Genomic DNA, 19,798 nt, shown 5'->3' on the forward strand with positions numbered 1-19,798 from the left:
ATGTTACTCAGCGTGACGAGCCGAGTCCGTAGACACCAAACTTGTGGACTTTGGACAAACTTTTCCGTTGCGACATTCACACTAGTCTTAATGGTGTGGCACCTCAGCATATGAGAGATGACCCTTCGGAAGGGAGCGACTCAGAAGGCTGGGGCTGACATATGTTACTCAGCGTGACGAGCCGAGTCCGTAGACACCAAACTTGTGGACTTTGGATAAACTTTTCCGTTGCGACATTCACACTAGTCTTAATGGTGTGGCACCTCAGCATATGAGAGATGACCCTTCGGAAGGGAGCGACTCAGAAGGCTGGGGCTGACATATGTTACTCAGCTTGACGAGCCGAGTCCGTAGACACCCAATTTGTGGACTTTTGACAAAATTTTTCGTCGCAGCAAGTGGGCCTCGGACACGTTTAACGAGGCATCCCTTCCGACGGGAGCGACTTCGAAGCCTGGGGCTGACATATGTTACTCAGCGTGACGAGCCGAGTCCGTAGATACCAAATTTGTGGACTTTCGAGAAAATTTTTCGGAAATTATTAAAACACAGAATTTAACCGTGTCTCCCGGCAGCATATGAGAGACCTCCCATGGCGGCCATTCGGAAGGGAGCGACTCAGAAGGCTGGGGCTGACATATGTTACTCAGCGTGACGAGCCGAGTCCGTAGACACCAAACTTGTGGACTTTGGACAAACTTTTCCGTTGCGACATTCACACTAGTCTTAATGGTGTGGCACCTCAGCATATGAGAGATGACCCTTCGGAAGGGAGCGACTCAGAAGGCTGGGGCTGACATATGTTACTCAGCGTGACGAGCCGAGTCCGTAGACACCAAACTTGGGGACTTTGCACAAACTTTTCCGTTGCGACATTCACACTAGTCTTAATGGTGTGGCACCTCAGCATATGAGAGATGACCCTTCGGAAGGGAGCGACTCAGAAGGCTGGGGCTGACATATGTTACTCAGCGTGACGAGCCGAGTCCGTAGACACCAAACTTGTGGACTTTGGACAAACTTTTCCGTTGCGACATTCACACTAGTCTTAATGGTGTGGCACCTCAGCATATGAGAGATGACCCTTCGGAAGGGAGCGACTCAGAAGGCTGGGGCTGACATATGTTACTCAGCGTGACGAGCCGAGTCCGTAGACACCAAACTTGTGGACTTTGGATAAACTTTTCCGTTGCGACATTCACACTAGTCTTAATGGTGTGGCACCTCAGCATATGAGAGATGACCTTCGGAAGGGAGCGACTCAGAAGGCTGGGGCTGACATATGTTACTCAGCTTGACGAGCCGAGTCCGTAGACACCCAATTTGTGGACTTTTGACAAAATTTTTCGTCGCAGCAAGTGGGCCTCGGACACGTTTAACGAGGCATCCCTTCCGACGGGAGCGACTTCGAAGCCTGGGGCTGACATATGTTACTCAGCGTGACGAGCCGAGTCCGTAGATACCAAATTTGTGGACTTTCGAGAAAATTTTTCGGAAATTATTAAAACACAGAATTTAACCGTGTCTCCCGGCAGCATATGAGAGACCTCCCATGGCGGCCATTCGGAAGGGAGCGACTCAGAAGGCTGGGGCTGACATATGTTACTCAGCGTGACGAGCCGAGTCCGTAGACACCAAACTTGTGGACTTTGGACAAACTTTTCCGTTGCGACATTCACACTAGTCTTAATGGTGTGGCACCTCAGCATATGAGAGATGACCCTTCGGAAGGGAGCGACTCAGAAGGCTGGGGCTGACATATGTTACTCAGCGTGACGAGCCGAGTCCGTAGACACCAAACTTGTGGACTTTGGATAAACTTTTCCGTTGCGACATTCACACTAGTCTTAATGGTGTGGCACCTCAGCATATGAGAGATGACCCTTCGGAAGGGAGCGACTCAGAAGGCTGGGGCTGACATATGTTACTCAGCTTGACGAGCCGAGTCCGTAGACACCAAATTTGTGGACTTTCGAGAAAATTTTTCGGAAATTATTAAAACACAGAATTTAACCGTGTCTCCCGGCAGCATATGAGAGACCTCCCATGGCGGCCATTCGGAAGGGAGCGACTCAGAAGGCTGGGGCTGACATATGTTACTCAGCGTGACGAGCCGAGTCCGTAGACACCAAACTTGTGGACTTTGGACAAACTTTTCCGTTGCGACATTCACACTAGTCTTAATGGTGTGGCACCTCAGCATATGAGAGATGACCCTTCGGAAGGGAGCGACTCAGAAGGCTGGGGCTGACATATGTTACTCAGCGTGACGAGCCGAGTCCGTAGACACCAAACTTGTGGACTTTGGATAAACTTTTCCGTTGCGACATTCACACTAGTCTTAATGGTGTGGCACCTCAGCATATGAGAGATGACCCTTCGGAAGGGAGCGACTCAGAAGGCTGGGGCTGACATATGTTACTCAGCTTGACGAGCCGAGTCCGTAGACACCCAATTTGTGGACTTTTGACAAAATTTTTCGTCGCAGCAAGTGGGCCTCGGACACGTTTAACGAGGCATCCCTTCCGACGGGAGCGACTTCGAAGCCTGGGGCTGACATATGTTACTCAGCGTGACGAGCCGAGTCCGTAGATACCAAATTTGTGGACTTTCGAGAAAATTTTTCGGAAATTATTAAAACACAGAATTTAACCGTGTCTCCCGGCAGCATATGAGAGACCTCCCATGGCGGCCATTCGGAAGGGAGCGACTCAGAAGGCTGGGGCTGACATATGTTACTCAGCGTGACGAGCCGAGTCCGTAGACACCAAACTTGTGGACTTTGGACAAACTTTTCCGTTGCGACATTCACACTAGTCTTAATGGTGTGGCACCTCAGCATATGAGAGATGACCCTTCGGAAGGGAGCGACTCAGAAGGCTGGGGCTGACATATGTTACTCAGCGTGACGAGCCGAGTCCGTAGACACCAAACTTGGGGACTTTGCACAAACTTTTCCGTTGCGACATTCACACTAGTCTTAATGGTGTGGCACCTCAGCATATGAGAGATGACCCTTCGGAAGGGAGCGACTCAGAAGGCTGGGGCTGACATATGTTACTCAGCGTGACGAGCCGAGTCCGTAGACACCAAACTTGTGGACTTTGGACAAACTTTTCCGTTGCGACATTCACACTAGTCTTAATGGTGTGGCACCTCAGCATATGAGAGATGACCCTTCGGAAGGGAGCGACTCAGAAGGCTGGGGCTGACATATGTTACTCAGCTTGACGAGCCGAGTCCGTAGACACCCAATTTGTGGACTTTTGACAAAATTTTTCGTCGCAGCAAGTGGGCCTCGGACACGTTTAACGAGGCATCCCTTCCGACGGGAGCGACTTCGAAGCCTGGGGCTGACATATGTTACTCAGCGTGACGAGCCGAGTCCGTAGATACCAAATTTGTGGACTTTCGAGAAAATTTTTCGGAAATTATTAAAACACAGAATTTAACCGTGTCTCCCGGCAGCATATGAGAGACCTCCCATGGCGGCCATTCGGAAGGGAGCGACTCAGAAGGCTGGGGCTGACATATGTTACTCAGCGTGACGAGCCGAGTCCGTAGACACCAAATTCGTGGACTTTGCACAAACTTTTCCGTTGCGACATTCACACTAGTCTTAATGGTGTGGCACCTCAGCATATGAGAGATGACCCTTCGCAAGGGAGCGACTCAGAAGGCTGGGGCTGACATATGTTACTCAGCGTGACGAGCCGAGTCCGTAGACACCAAACTTGTGGACTTTGGACAAACTTTTCCGTTGCGACATTCACACTAGTCTTAATGGTGTGGCACCTCAGCATATGAGAGATGACCCTTCGGAAGGGAGCGACTCAGAAGGCTGGGGCTGACATATGTTACTCAGCTTGACGAGCCGAGTCCGTAGACACCCAATTTGTGGACTTTTGACAAAATTTTTCGTCGCAGCAAGGGTTAGGGTTAGGGTTAGGGTTAGGGCTAGGTTTTGGGTTAGGATTAGGGATAAATCAAATTTTAGGTTTAGGAATGTACCTACTAATTCCTCTTTATATTTAGGCCGAATGGTTCTCTTGTTCCTAATAAATATATCCAAAACCTCTCTTTTTGTTTCCTTTCTTTGTCTGTCCAATTACTCCCCTTTTGTAAGCCTGCTATCCTAATAGCGTCCATGCCATGTAGCAAAAAATGAGAAACTAAAAGCGTATCCACTTCCTTTTTCCATCTTATGTTATACCTATGTTGATACATGCGAGTGGATAGATCATTTTTTGTTTCACCTATATATTTCTTTTCACATTTTGCACACAAAATTACATATACACAATTTTTTGAATTAACACTAAATTTATGTTTGATTTCTACAAGTTTTTTGGTTTTTTCATTCCTAATATACTCAAGTCTAATAAATTGAGACTCTAATTTTTTCGGGCTCGTTCTAGCCAATTTTTGAATTGATGGCAATTTTGCCCTTACCAACCAATCTGACAGATTCCTATTTTTCCTATATGCTGAAATGACTCTAACGTTTGGAAGGATATCATCTTTACCCATAACTGTATTAAAATTTTCTTTCAAATCTTTATTAATCCATTTACTATTTGTTGAGAATGTGGTGATTAGAGGAAGTATGTCACCCTCAATCCTCTTTCCCTTTTCCTGGAATGTTTTAAGGCAATTCCTCAAAAAAGTGCGAGAATATCCTCTTTTTCTTAATGCTCTAAACAAGATCTGAACTGCATTCTTAAAGTCATCCAATCTAGTACAGATCCTATTAAATCTAATTAATTGTGATTTTATAATACCCTTGAAGGTATGTCTGGGGTGAAAGCTGTATCCATGCAAAAGTGCATGTGAATCTGTTTTTTTAAAAAATACCTTAATGTCCAATTTCCTTGTATCATCATATTCAGGACCTTTAAAGACTGTCGTATCTAGAAAGTCTATCGAATCTTTTTTAAGTTCACTTTTTAATTGTATTGATGGATCGACTGAATTTAATTCCCTGACAAAGTTTTCAAATTCCATTTCTGTTCCCAACCAAATGCCCCAAATATCATCCAGATATCTGGCATAATGGGCTGGTTTTTGATTACATTGGGAGAGGGCCTTTTCCTCCCATTCGGCCATGAAGATGTTCGCATAGGCCGGGGCAAATCTTTTGCCCATCGCTGTCCCTTTAATTTGCAAGTAGAATTTGTCATTAAACACGAAATCGTTTCTTTCCAAATTAATTTTCAATAAACTAATCAATTCTTCGTCTGGTCGTTTACTATCTGGGAATTTCTTAAAAATTTCTTGGACAGCAGCAATTCCCGCCGGTATTGGTATATTAGTGTATAAGTTTTCTACATCCATTGTAAAAAAATAAAACTCAGTCGATATCCTTAATTTTTTGACCATACTAACAAAATCATAAGTATCTTTTACATATGACGGGTGTTTCCTGGACAAGGGACCTAAATAGAAATCCAAATATTCTGCCGTATTGCATGTGTCACTCCCGCAGTCTGATACAATAGGTCTCCCTGTAGGTATCTCATGCGGGATGGTCCATTTTTCAGGCTCTTTGTGTATTTTTGGTAAAATGTAGAACCGCCGTTCTCTTGGTTGGGAGTCCCCCATTAAATATAGAAACTGTTTTCGATTTATGAATTTTTTCTTTTGTAAGGAATTTAAAATATCTTTCACCATTGGTATTGTTTCCCAATATATTGGTTTGTCCAATTTTTTGTAATAATTTTTGTCGTTTAATTGTCTTTCTGCTTCAAAAATGTATTGTTTTCTACTTAAAATGACAATAGCTGATCCTTTATCAGCTGGCTTAATAACCACATTTTTTGTATTTTTTAATTCTCTCATTGCTTGGACTTCCTCCAAGGAAATATTATATTTTTCTTTCATTGGTTTATAGTACTGTTTAAATCTGTCTAAATCCTTATTGATTAAAATACCAACTTCAGGTGGTAATTTTTCTAAGGGTGGTTCCCAATTAGACGGTCCCACAAACTTGGTTCTACCTTCAGATTGTGAATTTTTGAAGTAAGCTGCCAATTTAATTTTTCTGTGATATTTTTGAATATCCATTTCCAAATTAATTTTTTGTCCCTTTCCTATGTCCAAGGATGGAATAAACGATAATCCCCGACTAAGGAGTTTCTTTTGTGTTCCTGTGAGTACAAAATTTTTTGCTAATACCATCACTCCATTAACTTGTGATGACTGTGTTCTCTCACCCCCATGACCAATAGGACTCAGGGGGAGTCTAAGTTTAACATGTAGGTCCAATGTTCCAACATAGCTCGCCCTGTGTCCCTTGTCCAATGAACCTGGTCCACTGTCTGAAATTTGTTCCTAGACAAAAGAGGGATGTGGAATGGACGTTCATCTAACATGCTGTTGAATTCGTCCAAATTATCCTGCTCCTCCTGAGGTAAGGCAGTAGAATAATTAACCAATGGTATCCAAATGGCTGCGAGTGGGAACTTGTCCACACAGGCCTTGCGTGCCTTCATGCATGTCTTCCATATGGTTTCCTTAGGCTTATTCTTGCTGTCACAGATACCAAAAGATAGAACCACTTGTTCCACCATCAAATCCTGGTCTACAGTGGCCTTTTTCAACAGGTTTTCAGCATGTCTAAAGTTTGCCCCTGGGAAACTTTCAATTTGCAAGTTCTTGATGGAATGCCCTGGAATGTTAGACAAGTTAGAGTCTCCAATAATGAGACACTTTTCCTTAACCTGTAAATGCCAATCCTTGTCTTTTCTGTTTGTCCTAGGATGCCTATAAACCTCGGATCTATCTTGATTTGGTTCAGAGTCCCCAGTTTTTTCTGGTTCTGATTCTTCATCCTCTGACCACTCTAAATAGTCCTCTCCAAGATCAAAATTTCCATAATTCAGTTCTGGATCAGCTTCAGCTTCCACCGATTTGGATGGAGTTTGGGGGACTTCAGTTTGGGTGGCTATATTCCCATGTTCCACCCTGTTTTTCTTTTCGGTTGGAGTTCCCCATTCTGGGAATGGCTTATTTTCCTCTGGGTGGGTCTCCAAATAGTCAAGTTCGTTTGCCACTTGACGTAGGACCTCATCCTGACTCCTTCCCCATTCACCTTTTGGTGAGGTGCTCTCCTCTACGAAGGTCACACTCTTGCTGTCTCTGTGAGTAGTCCTCCGAGTTTCTCTCCTCTCTAGTGGAGCTACTGGCTGAGAAGAAATCCCAGGTAGGTCTGTGTCTTGTTTGTCTGTCATAGTCGCCACCGTGGTCTTGGAATGTGTCTCTCTTGCTACCCGGGGTCGAACTGTGTCAACAATTTGTGGACGATTTTGACTTATTGGGTCATCTGTGCTTGTTCCCTGATTTCGACCATGGGGCAACTGGCTCATTTGGGATGAGTCTTGTACTTTATCCCCCTCCAGTTTCGCCATGATGTGCGCCTCTGCATGATCCAGGACTACCTGCGTAATTCGGCGCAGGTTCCTTTTGGCCCATCTTGTTGCCACCCCAAAGGCTGATTTCCATTCCTTGTTTTCCATCTCAAACAAATCCTTTAGGGAATTCTTCAGTTCCCTCTCATAATGTTCCATCAATATTTGGCATGTGGTGTATCCCCAGTTTCTGGCATTACCCCACACCAGATCCATAGTTTGCTGGGTGGGATATGCAGGCTTGATCATATCACCCAAGATGTCTACCATTTTGGTGATCATGGCCGGTTGTTGTGTCCCTGTTTTTAGAGAGACATTCTGGAGATGATGCACCAGCTTGATTACCCCATATGTTTTTCGAATCAGTCGACCAAATGCAGGTTCGGCTGCTTCACGCCTTGCTTCTGAATCCCCAGCCTCTGGAGACCCCCCTCTCCCGGCAGGGCGTTGGTACCTAGGGCGTGCTGCATCAGCATATGAACGAAACTGCTGTCTCTGGGTGCCAGGGTATTTAGGAGTCCGGAAGGAAGGCACTGGCTGGTTAGAAGAAGAGGTCAGATACCCCCTCCCATAGGAGGAGGTGAATGCACTGGCCATTCCCCTACCAGACCCCTGATACCCGCCCCAATACGGTGACCGGGTGCGCTTCCTGCGCCTGCCGTAGCGCACAGGCTGCCACCCGTCATCCTCCATGTTTGTTTGTTGTCTCTTTATTTTTTGTGTTTTTTTATATTTTTTTAATTATTTTTTTATTTTTTAATTGTTTTTTTAATAAAATAAACAAAAAACGCTTTCTAAAATTAGAAAGGATAAGATAATGTACAAAAGAAGGTGTGCCAAAACAATAAAAGAAACTAAAAACGTGCGACGTTTCGACCAAATATGGTCTTCTTCAGGCACAAATAAATGGCACACTAATAACTGTATTTTTTGTTTGCTTTCAGGCTGGAGTCAAAGGCTGGTGTTCTCCCCTCAAGAGCTAAGGTAAGAATGAGCTCCTACAACTGTGTTCGTCCTTTTTATAAGCTTGGTTTGGCTTTTTGTTTTTTCTGTTCGTCTTTTTCAATTTGGTTCGCCTTTTTTAATTTTGTCCCCATTTCACATGTAAACCTGTTTTTACTCCATTTTAACCCTATTTTAACCATTAATAGTATATCAATGTTATTATATATGAACTTTTAACCTTTTTTAAGATATTAATGTTATCAAATCTATATATTGTATTGTATTTAACCTATTTATTGTATTTTAATGTTTATTATAAATCCTATTTATTGTATTTAACCTATTTATTGTATTTAACCTATTTATTGTCCCTTAATGTTTTTAACCCTGTTTATTAATTGTACCCTTATCAATTTTAATACTATTTAATATCCAATCATAAATTTTTGAAAAAATCTTTTATAAATTATAAAAATATATATATATTTTTTTTACTTTTACAGATTTTCAAATATAATATGGGGGATTTGGGTTGGAGTTAGGATTAGGGTTAGGTTTAGGATTGGGGTTAGGATTAAGGTTAAGATTAGGGTTAGGTTTAGGATTGGGATTAGGATTAAGGTTAAGATTAGGGTTAGGTTTAGGAATGGGGTTAGGAATAAGGTTAAGGTTAGGATTAGGGCTGGGATTGGGGTAATGGTTAGGATTTTTAAAATATCACGATGATCTCCCCTGCTTCGTCCAACGACTGGGCAGTTGAAAGTGGGAGATCAAAGGCAATGCACGGGCCGGCGCTCGTCGTCTAAGGCTCTCCAAGTTCCAGGCAACCACTGTCCCATAAGGGAATGTTTTTTTTCAGAGGTCAAGAGGTCAAGGTCGAGGTTAAGTTCTTCTTCCATCAGTCTTCAGTCAGATCTGTCACCTGGAGTTAATTTGAGTTGATTTTATTAAATCATTTTCCCGTTCAGGGCTTTAAAGTCATGAGCAAAGTGCTTTTTTTCTCTTTTCTTCTCTTTTTTTATATTATTTATTAATTATTTTTCTTCTTTCTTCTCTTTTTTCTTCTCTTTTTTTTAAAAAATATTTTTTTTCTTTTCTTTCTTATCGAATTTTGAGTCCAGTATTGTTGTTTTTGGATTTCTATGTTTTAGTTTCTCTTTCCAGAGATTGTGTTCTGGTTTTAAGTTTGTGTCCATATCAGACTTTAATGAAGTTTCTCTTTTGAAGTTAATTTTTAATTTTTCCATTATTTTTATGTTCTATTTTGTTCAATAAGTTTTGTTTTATTGAATAAATAACTCCAATCTGGGTTTTAAATACTTGATTAAAGGTGCTCTTTTTTCTCTTTTTCAGACGTCTGTTTCAGTGTTGTTTATTGTTGTTATTAATAATAATAACAACAATAATCCTCTAAATTTTGGAACACATCATCAGTAGTGGACCCCAGGCTCATCGAATGTTTCGGCCGTTTATCACCAGACATTCTCCCTGAGGGTGGCCCCGCCGAGGTTGATCAAATCTCGGGGTGTGTCCCGTAGCCAATTGTGTTATAATACTGTTTTATAATAGTTTAATATTTTAATTTTTCAGTTCCCTATGGGGATTCAAACTGATTTATATTAGGTTTATAGGTTGTTTCCAATCTGTTATATAAGCTGGATTTACTTGTTATTATTATTTTTTTATATCATAATCCTTTAATTTTTGATCCTTTTTTCAAAGTATTATGATCCTGTTTAGATTTTATAGTTATTTTTTCAGTCACGAGTCCAGTCCAGTTTTTTGCTGAATATTAAAATAATTTTCATTTTTGGTATATTCAGGATTTTATTTCCGTATTGTACAGTATAGATTTCCTAACATGGACCTTTAAGTGTTTTGGCTCACCTGCCGTCCGGCGTAATCGTGCAGTAAATGATCGTGGATAACCTTATATCAGGGTTTGAAGTCCAGGGTGTCCTCCTTTTGTCCAATCCGGGTTCGTCTGGCATCCTTCAGAAGTATTTTTCCACATTCCATGTACTGTACAGTCTCAGAGGTGCGCCATAGTGTGGAAGAGAGTGATGTCCTGTGTTCCATACACCGCACAACCTCAGGACACAGTGGTACATATTTTAGAACTTTTTTTAGAATTTTTAAATATTATTATTATTATTATTATTATTATATTGGTAGCAATATCTGCCATAATTTAAATATCCTTAGTCTTCAACAGGAAGCATTAGAAGTGCTATGGTTACTCACCTGAGTTCATGTTCAGTGAAGCAGCCTTTAATTTAACATGCATTCAGTCTGAGAGTGATCATTCTACCTCTACTTCTCACTCACGGTTTTGTCAGGAAATTACCCAGTAATGCATTGCAGGTCTTAAAAGTTGTTGTTCAGTGAAGTAGCCTTTAATTTAACATGCATTCAGTCTGAGAGTGATCATTCTACCTTTACTTCTCATTCACGGTTTTGTCAGGAAATTACCCAGTAATGCATTGCAGGTCTTAAAAGTTGTTTTTTGTTAATAACTGCTGTTCTGAGTGAGCTAGAGACTTGAAACTTACATCCAGGGTTAGGGTTAGGGTTAGGGTTAGGTTTAGGAAATAAAGGATTGTGCCACCGCGAAGCGGTGGCGCAATCTGTGCACACTCCATCCAGTCCCATGCAGTCTCTCTCTTATCCCTCATTTAGTCCCTGTGGGAATCTAGTGTCCAATTTACTAATCCAGGTTCTCTCTGTCCTCTGTCTCTGGGCTGTTGTCCAATTTGGATTACACTGGAGGACAGAGGCCTGTACTGAATGCCAGCCATGCTGTATGAAATGTTTAACCAGCTGAGTGTGGATGTCTTTTCTCTTCAAAATATTATATCTATGTTGTGTGAATCTGATTCGGATTGTGTTTCCCGTTTCACCAACATACTGTAGTCCACATTGTTTACAAATGATGATATATACACAATTTTTGGATGAAATATTTCCCTGATTCTCAATTTTATATACATTTTTATTCTTTTTATTAGACACCCATACTTGCTGTTTAAAGAATTCAGTATTACCCTTTAATTTGGAATCAATTAGTGGTTTAATTTTGGCGTTAGGGTTAGGGTTAGGGTTGGGGTTGGGGTTGGGGTTGGGGTTGGGGTTGGGGTTAGGGTTAGGGTTAGGGTTAGGTTAACAGAGTTTTAGGGTTAGGGTTAGGGTTAGGGTTGGGGTTGGGGTTGGGGTTGGGGTTATGGGTTTGAGTTAAAATACTGTGCACTGGCCTACTGATCTGACAGAATTGGTGGCAGAATGGAGAGAGAAGTGGTCCTTCCCACCGGAGACCAGGGTTCGATCCCCAGGCAGAGCACCGGGCAGAAGGAAGAGAGGGACCTGCTTCAATTAAATTTATAAAAGGGGACGGGCCCAGCAAATAAATAAAAATAATAAAAAGTTAAGAAATATATAAAAATAGAATAATTAAACCACATTAGCTAAAAACAATTGTGTTTGTGGGGAGGGGGCGCTGGGAACCGTCCCAATTGGATCCATGCGGATCACCATGGGGAGGTGCATAGAAAAAAAAAAAAAAAAAAAAAAAAAAAAAAAAAAAAAAAAAAAAAAAAAAAAAAAAAAAAAAAAAAAAAAAAAAAAAATAAATAAAAAAAAATTAAAAAATAAAATAAATAATAAATAAATAAATAAAATTTTTTTATATATATCATTGTTTTTAATATTATAGAGTATTATATATATTGTTACATATTAATAACATTATTAAGTTAGGAGAAAAAAAAAAAAAAAAAAAAAAAAAAAAAAAAAAAAAAAAAAAAAAAAAAAAAAAAAAAAAAAAAAAAGGAATAAGGGAAATCGATACGGATTAATCTTAAATAAGAAAATAATAACATAGGGGAGTATATTTGGATCTAAAAGTCGGGGCAGGAAAGGTAAGTGCTAGAATAATAAAAAAACATAAGTGCTAAAAGATTAAAAAACATATAAGTGCTTGTAATAATGTTAATAAAAATAAGCATGCATAATTAGTAAAAACATTAGTAAGTAGAGGGAGGGTTTCCTGCCCCTATTTCTATAGTGCCAAATATTAATATTTAAAATGTTAAGAATGTTGAGAATAAAAAAATAAAATATGCACCTCCCGCCCAGGTGTGGATTCGAACCCCAGTCTGCCGGGTGGCAGACCAGGGCCTTAACCATTCTACTGTCTTACCGCTTTTGTTGGGATGGGATCCGCATGGTCCAAGAACAGTGCAGGAACAGGCTGGGGAGGACCGTACCCGGAGGTGGTGGATGTGGTTCTCCTTGCTTCAGTCGTCGTTTAGGCCTCCGGGCACAGTGGTCCCGAGCCTGTGGATCCAAATCTTCTCCGCTCTCTTCCTCTGCCCACAGGTCCAACGGTCATTATTTTCTAGAACTGTTATGATGAGATGAGTGGGGGGATGTAGTTGGAAATGTTGTACCAGGGGGGTGGGGAGTCGACCTTCCCCAATGTTATAGAGGTGCTGAGATAGACGGGTGTGGGTGGAATGTTTGGTTTCTCCTATATAGTGTTTATTGCAAAGTGTGCATGTGATTATATAAACTATATTGGTGGTGGTGATGGAGAAGGAGCCGAGAGTGGGAAATGCTGTTTTAGTGAATGGGTTATGGATGAATTTTCTATTTCTATAGTGATGGCTATATGAAAGAAGGGATGTGGGTCTATGGTCGGTGTACTGTGATCTGATGAGAATAGACTGGAGGCTCTTGTGTTTCCTGTGAGCTGAAATGATTTTGTGGTTATGAAAAGCCGGATGTTGAGACTGTAATCTGGAAAAGTTGTGTTTAATGATGCGATGTAGGCTGGTGGTTTGGTGAGAAAAGGTAGAGACGAGGGGTATCAAGTGTAGTGATAAAGGAGGATTGTGGTGTGTTGGTGGGGTGTGTGTGTGGGGTGAGCTTGGGCCGTGCCTGTCCTTGGGGCTGGGGTTAGGATTAGGGAAAGAGGTAGGGGGTAGGTTGGGGTTAGGGCAGAGGGACAGGAGTGGGTTAGGGTAAGGGGAAGGGGATGGGTTGGGGTTAGGACTAGAGGGTTGGGTGAGGGGTGGGTTAGGTTTAGGATAAGGGAAGGGGTGGGGGTCAGCAGTGGAGGAGGGGGGGTGGGGATGCAGACCCAGATTCGGGTAGGGGAGAGGACTTACCGACGGCCCAAGCTCCTGGACCTGGGGTGAAGAGGAAGTGTGGGAAGGTGGAGAGAGGGAGGGAGAGCGAGTGGGAGCGAGAGAGGCCAGTGTGGAATATTTAATGGTACGGAGGAAGCGTTTTGAATAGCCTCTGGGGCGTAGGCTGGTAAAAAGAGTACTGGTGGCTGTGTGGAAATCCTGAATGTTACTGCAAATACGAAAAAAACGGATGAGTTGTGACTTAATGATTCCTTTGAATGTGTGTTTGGGGTGATAACTTGATTTATGAAGAAGTGCATGTGTGTCTGTGGGTTTAAAAAATACTTTGGTCTGTATTGTTTTGTGAGTAGTGTTGGAGGGCCCGAAAAAAACTGTAGTGTCTAAGAAATCGATATGTGTTGTATTTATTGTATATTTTACGGTTATGGAGGGGTGATGGTTATTGAGAATGGAGATGAATTCTGGAAATTTGGAATGATCGTGGGGCCAGATACCGAAAATGTCATCTAAAAATCTGAGGTAGAGGGATGGTTGTAGAGGGCATTTGGCTAAGGCTTCTCGCTCCCACTCGCTCATGTATAGATTTGCATAGGAGGGGGCAAATCTCTGACCCATGGCTGTCCCGTGGACCTGTAAGTAAAACTGGTTATTGAAAAGAAAATCATTGTTATTCAGACAGAGTTCTATTAATTGGAGGAGTTCTGAGTCAGGGCGTGATGGATCCGGGTTTCTATTGAAAATTGTGCGAAGTGTTTGTAGTCCAAGGTGGGTGTTGATATTAGTGTAAAGGTTATTGATGTCAATAGTGAAGAGAAGTGATTGAGAAGGGACAGCCATGGGTCTAATGATGTCAACGAAGTGGTAGGTATCTTTAATGTAACTGGGGTGACGGGTGGAGAGGGGACCTAAGAAGTGATCAATGTACTGTGAAATATGATATGTGGAGCTGTTACAATCAGAGACTATGGGTCTGCCAGGAGGAACCTCAGAGGGAATAGTCCAGGTTTGAGGGTCTTTGTGGATTTTAGGAAGCAGGTAGAAGTAACGGGGTCGTGGGTTATCAGGTCCGAACAGGTAGTCTTTTTGTTTTGCTTTGATGTATTTTTTATTGTAGAGGTTCTGAATAATGTTCCTGAGTTTAGTCTGAGTCTGTGGTTGGATTGTCTCGGTGAGGGGTCTGTAGTATGTGGTGTCCGTTAATTGTCTGTTAGCTTCTGTCAGGTATTGCTGTCTATCCATGATGATTATTTTGGATCCTTTGTCTGCTGGTTTTATAATGATGTTGGGGTTGTGAGTCAGGTCAGTCAGGGCCCTGCGTTCCGGCCCCGACAGATTGTCAGGGACATCTGTCGGGGGCCGGAAACGCTGGAGGGCCCTTTTGTTCTTGTAAATGAATTGGCGAGTCAGGGGATGGAGAATGTCGGAGTTTGGTTCCCAGTGAGATGGATGGATGAAAGGTAATGGCTGTCGGTCGGGTTGAAGATGGAAGTAATCAATGATTTTAAGTCGTCTGTGGAATTTGTGGAGGTCCCTCTGAAGTTCCTCCCGGTCAAGCTTGTTGGGTCGTGGAATGAAAGAGAGTCCCCTCTCCAAAAGGGATAGCTGTAAGGGGGAGGGGGTGAAAAGGGTAGAGAGGTTAAGGATGTTGGATGGGGAATTCCACCCCAGGTCCTGTGTGTGTGTGTGAGTTTCTGGATTAGCCTTACAGGTTATTGTAAATTTAGTTGTTGTAACCAGTTCTCAAAGATCAATTTAGCTGTAGTAGGTGTCCAATGAATGTTGTCTTTCTCTGTTAAAAAGGTGTCGTGTGGAATTTCTGTCAGGAATGGAAAATGAGTGGTCATGATGTTGTTAATAAGTGTGAGATTACCTTTCTGTACAGGGGTGAGATGGGGTGAGAAGTTCATGATGGGGAAGTACACGTCGGCATTTGGGAAGGTCGACTTTGCCTCACGGAAGAGGGTCCTGAGTTGTTTTGTGGTGGTCTGTCTGGGGTCCTGGTCCTTATTGTTGATTCCGATGGAAAAGACCACTATCTTGGTGTTGGGATTGGGTATGGTCTTTTCGAGGACTTTGAGGAAATGGTAGGAGTTGGCTCCGGGGTAACTGTCCAGTTGAATTTGTGGGTGGGTATGGGCTGGAATCCGGTTGATGTTTGAGTCTCCAAGAACCAGGACTGGTTTTCTGGGTTTGAAAAACCAGTCCTGGATCTTACGGTTGGGGCGTGCAATATGGTATGATGGTCTGTAGAGGGTCTGTTCGGATGATGTGGCGGTTGAAGTTGTGGAAGAGAGGGGAGGTGGGGTGATGGTGGGAAGTCTGCATTCTTCGGTAAGGGCTTGGAGGTGTCCGGCTTGGGTTATTTCCAATGGTGGTGTGATGTTGTGGCAGGGTGACGCTGGGAGGTCTTGTTCTGGTTCCAGGCGGGGGTGTGTTGAGAGAGGAGGGGGAGAGTGATGAAGAGGGGGAGAGCTAGGAGAGGTAAGTATGGGATAGGAGGGGGAGTTGGGTGGGGAGGGATGAGAGATAGAAGATTGCAGAGGGGATGAGGTAGTTAAGGGAGGTGAAGTCCGTTGAGGTGGGGATGATTGGTCCATGATGGGGGGGCTCTTGGGAGTGTGTGGGGGTGAAGATGGTGCAGCAAGTGGGGGGTCCGTGTCGGACAGTGCAACCCCCGCAGAATTTGTAGGAGAGGGCTCAGAGTGGGTTGGCTTTAGGTTATGAATAACCTTGTTTGACCCTTTCATCACGTTAGCCGATTCTCTAGCCGTAGTAGGCCTTTTTTCTGCGTGGGCCGCTGTCCGTCCTGCTGGACCCACCCGGGTTGCTGCACCATCTGTGTGGAGAGAGGAGGTGAGAATAGTATCAGTGATATGGACAGAGACATTGGAGTGGGTGCTGAGAGTGAGAGTCTGTAGTTCTTCTGGATTATGGGATTGGCGAGGGGAACCGTGAACCTGGGCTGTTGTTTCAAGGATAGGGGTGGGCTTGATGAACTTGATTACTGGGGGGGTGAGGGGTAGGATAGGGGAGAGAGGTGTGCAGGGAGTGATTGGTTGCTGTTCTTCTTTGGTTGGTAGGGGTCCCCAGGTGACTTTCCGGGTCCTGTATTCTTTTGGGGTGGAAGTGGTTGGATCCATTGTTGGGTCTGTGGGATGGTTTGTTGCTTTTTCTAGATGTTTGTTGACTGGTGATTGTGGTCTGATTGGTCCTCTTCGGGTCGGCTGGGGGTTGGGTGGCATGGTGGTGGTGGATTTTTTGTAAATCGGATAAGGTGAGGGAAGAGTAATGGATTTGTGATTGGTAGTCTGCAGGGGTGTAGTTTGGGTTCCAGTGGAGGCATGGTGGGGTACTTCTCCTTGGGTTGGTGTGCAGGGGGATGAGGTGGATGGCTTGATTTCTTCCATTAGTGACTTACGGGGGCCTAAATAGAGGGACATTGTGTTGGGGGCAGCTGGTCTGGGCAGGGGGGGATAGTGCTCTTCTGGAATGGTGGGTAGATTGTTGATTGTAGAATGCTTCTGTGGACGGTCTGGTGGTGAGGTTCCAGTGGCTGGTTGGGATGGTTGTAGAAGTTGCTGTAGTGACTGTAGAGTTTCTGTAGATAGTCTGTTCCCATACCGTTTTCTGGCCCAGCCGGTGGCTATCTGCAGGGCTTGTGGATTGTGAGTAGTTGTATCTGTGTGGGTGGCTATTGTAGTCTGGTAGTGTTGCTGTAAAATGGCTATTGTATTATGCATCCATTGTGATGTGTTACTATGTATTTTATTTCTTGTGTCTATGGTGGGTGTGGATGGTTTAATGAAATCTGTAAGCCGGGTGACCTGTCTTAGCATACCTGGTGGGAATGTTCCTGTTTGCAGTGCTATGTCCATTATCTGTTTGTGATGAAATGCCTGGATGAGTTTGAAATAGTGTTTGCTGGCCTGTCTGGTTTCTGGGTCTGGTGGGTGAAGTAATGGTTGGTGTGTGTTGATGATGGGTCTATGTGTAGGTGGTTGTATGTTAATGTTCATGAGTGGAGTGGGTGTATGTGTGTGTGTGTGTGTGTGTGTGGAGGAGCCATTTTGAGCCCCGCTCCTGTGTGTTGACTTACCTCTAAAAATATGATACATGCAGGTGGAGAGCTCTTACCTTAGTTTGCTGGTGTGGTTAGTCCTGTTGTAGATCAAGGTCCGGTGTTATAGTTGTGGAGGTTGATCTGGAGTTGAAACAGGTGCTTGTGTGTTGGCAGTCCTGTGTTGGTGGTTAAAGATGGTTCTTGGAGATGAGGGTTATTGTTTGTACTCCGGGTGGTGATCCTGATGAACTTGCAGGTTGACAGTTAAAAAACGGCAGATAAAAAGAGTCTTTTCTGCCTATTGTTGGGCTGGCAGAGCCCCCCACCAGTGTTTTAAAATCAAACTTTATTAAATAATTTGATTAAAAACACAAATTAAAACCAATTAAAAAACCACTCAAATCGAGGGTATAAAAGTTCTTAATACAATACAATAAAATCAGAGTAAAAGTCTTACGCATAAGAGCGGGGTTAGGGTTAGGGTTAGGCAGAGGGTTAGCCCGTCCCCTCCATTGAGGGTCGGGAAATGCACGGGCCTTCCCCCTGGTACCCATCCCTCCCCGGTCCCAAGAAGACCAACTTCGGTCTTGGGGTCGATGGTCCCAGTTTCGCCCACGGAAGCGACCCCTTCTCCCACGGCGAACCACTTGCCACCCATCATCCTCCTCGGCATATGCCATTAGGAATGATGGGGGGGTGTCTTTTTAAATTTTCTATAAATGTAAATAAAATAATATGAATTTTTATAAAAAAACAAAAAACAAACTAAAAAAACTCCCTTAAAAATTAAACTATATTTTTATATTATATTAATAAACTAAAAACGTGCCCTCTCGCGACGTTTCGGCACTGTATGTGCCTTCTTCAGGCAGGGCAATGAAAGTAAAAGGCAATTGCAACCATGCACTAAAAGCAGCTGTCTCCAACAAAGCCTCAGCTCAGAATGAGCCCTCAATGAGTTTTCACCCTTTTTATACTCGCTTGTCGTCTTTTTAAATTTTTATCGTCTAAATTTAGTTTTTTGAAATAAATCGAATTAACCCCTTAAATCCTGATAGTTTTTTAATGTAATCCCCATATAATGAATTTAGCTCTATATTTTAACCCTTTAAATGAATTTTAATGAATTAAATAATAACAAATAATCATGTATATATTTTAACAGTATTTATATATTTTTTAAACAGTTTTTATAATTAAATTTAGGTTTTAAACAGGGGTTTTTTAATTTTTAGATAAAACCAAATGGTTAGGGTTAGGATTTAGGCAAGTTAGGGTTAAAACTTAGTTAATTTAGGAATCCAATTAAAATGGTTAGGTTTAGGTGTTAATTAGGTTTAGGCATCCAATTACAATGGTTAGGGTTAGGGTTGGGTTAAGTTTAGTTGTCAATTTAGAAATTTAGTTAGGTTTAGGCATTGTTTAGGTTTAGGCATTCAGTTAAAATGGTTAGGGTTAGGATCAGGTTAGGTTTAGGAGTCAATTAGAGAATGGTTAGGTTTAGGCATCCAATTAGAAATAGTTAGGTTTAGGCATCCAATTAAAAGGGTTAGGTTTAGGCATCCAATTAGAATGGTTAGGTTTAGGCATCCAATTAGAATGGTTAGGTTTAGGCATCCAATTAACAATTGTTAGGTTTAGGCATACAATTAACAATTTTTAGGTTTAGGAATTTTTTCAATAAGAATTAGTTAGGTTTAGGCGTCCAATTAAAACATGGTTAGGTTTAGGTACCAAATTATACAATTTTTTGTTTACTTTTTCCAATTAATTATATTTAATATTTAAACCATATGGTACATGTGTGTCCAATAAATAAATCCATCTCCTTTCCATAGCCTTCCGATCCTTAGTCGTCCATGTATTATTGCTTTGAATGCCTGCTATTTTTAGTGCTTGGAATCCATGTAAAATAAAATGTTTTACAAAGGGAGTATCGGTTTCTTTTTTATTAATAATGTTATATTTATGTTGCCACATTCTTATCCTCATAGAGTTACGTGTTTCTCCAACATATTTTTTATCACATTTTGTACAAAAACATAAATAGACAACATTAGTTGTTTGTGACGTGAAGTCTTGTGTTAACTTAAATATTTTTTTATTAACAGAATTTTTAACATATTTTAATAAACAAAAATTGTCCATGTTTCCATGGGATTGTTGTAAAGGTTTGAGCTTAGCTCTAACTAAAAGGTCTTTTAAATTCTTATTTTTTCTATATGCAGAAATCACCTCAT

Source organism: Seriola aureovittata, chromosome 11, assembly GCF_021018895.1.
Source record: "Seriola aureovittata isolate HTS-2021-v1 ecotype China chromosome 11, ASM2101889v1, whole genome shotgun sequence".
Taxonomy (NCBI): domain Eukaryota; kingdom Metazoa; phylum Chordata; class Actinopteri; order Carangiformes; family Carangidae; genus Seriola; species Seriola aureovittata.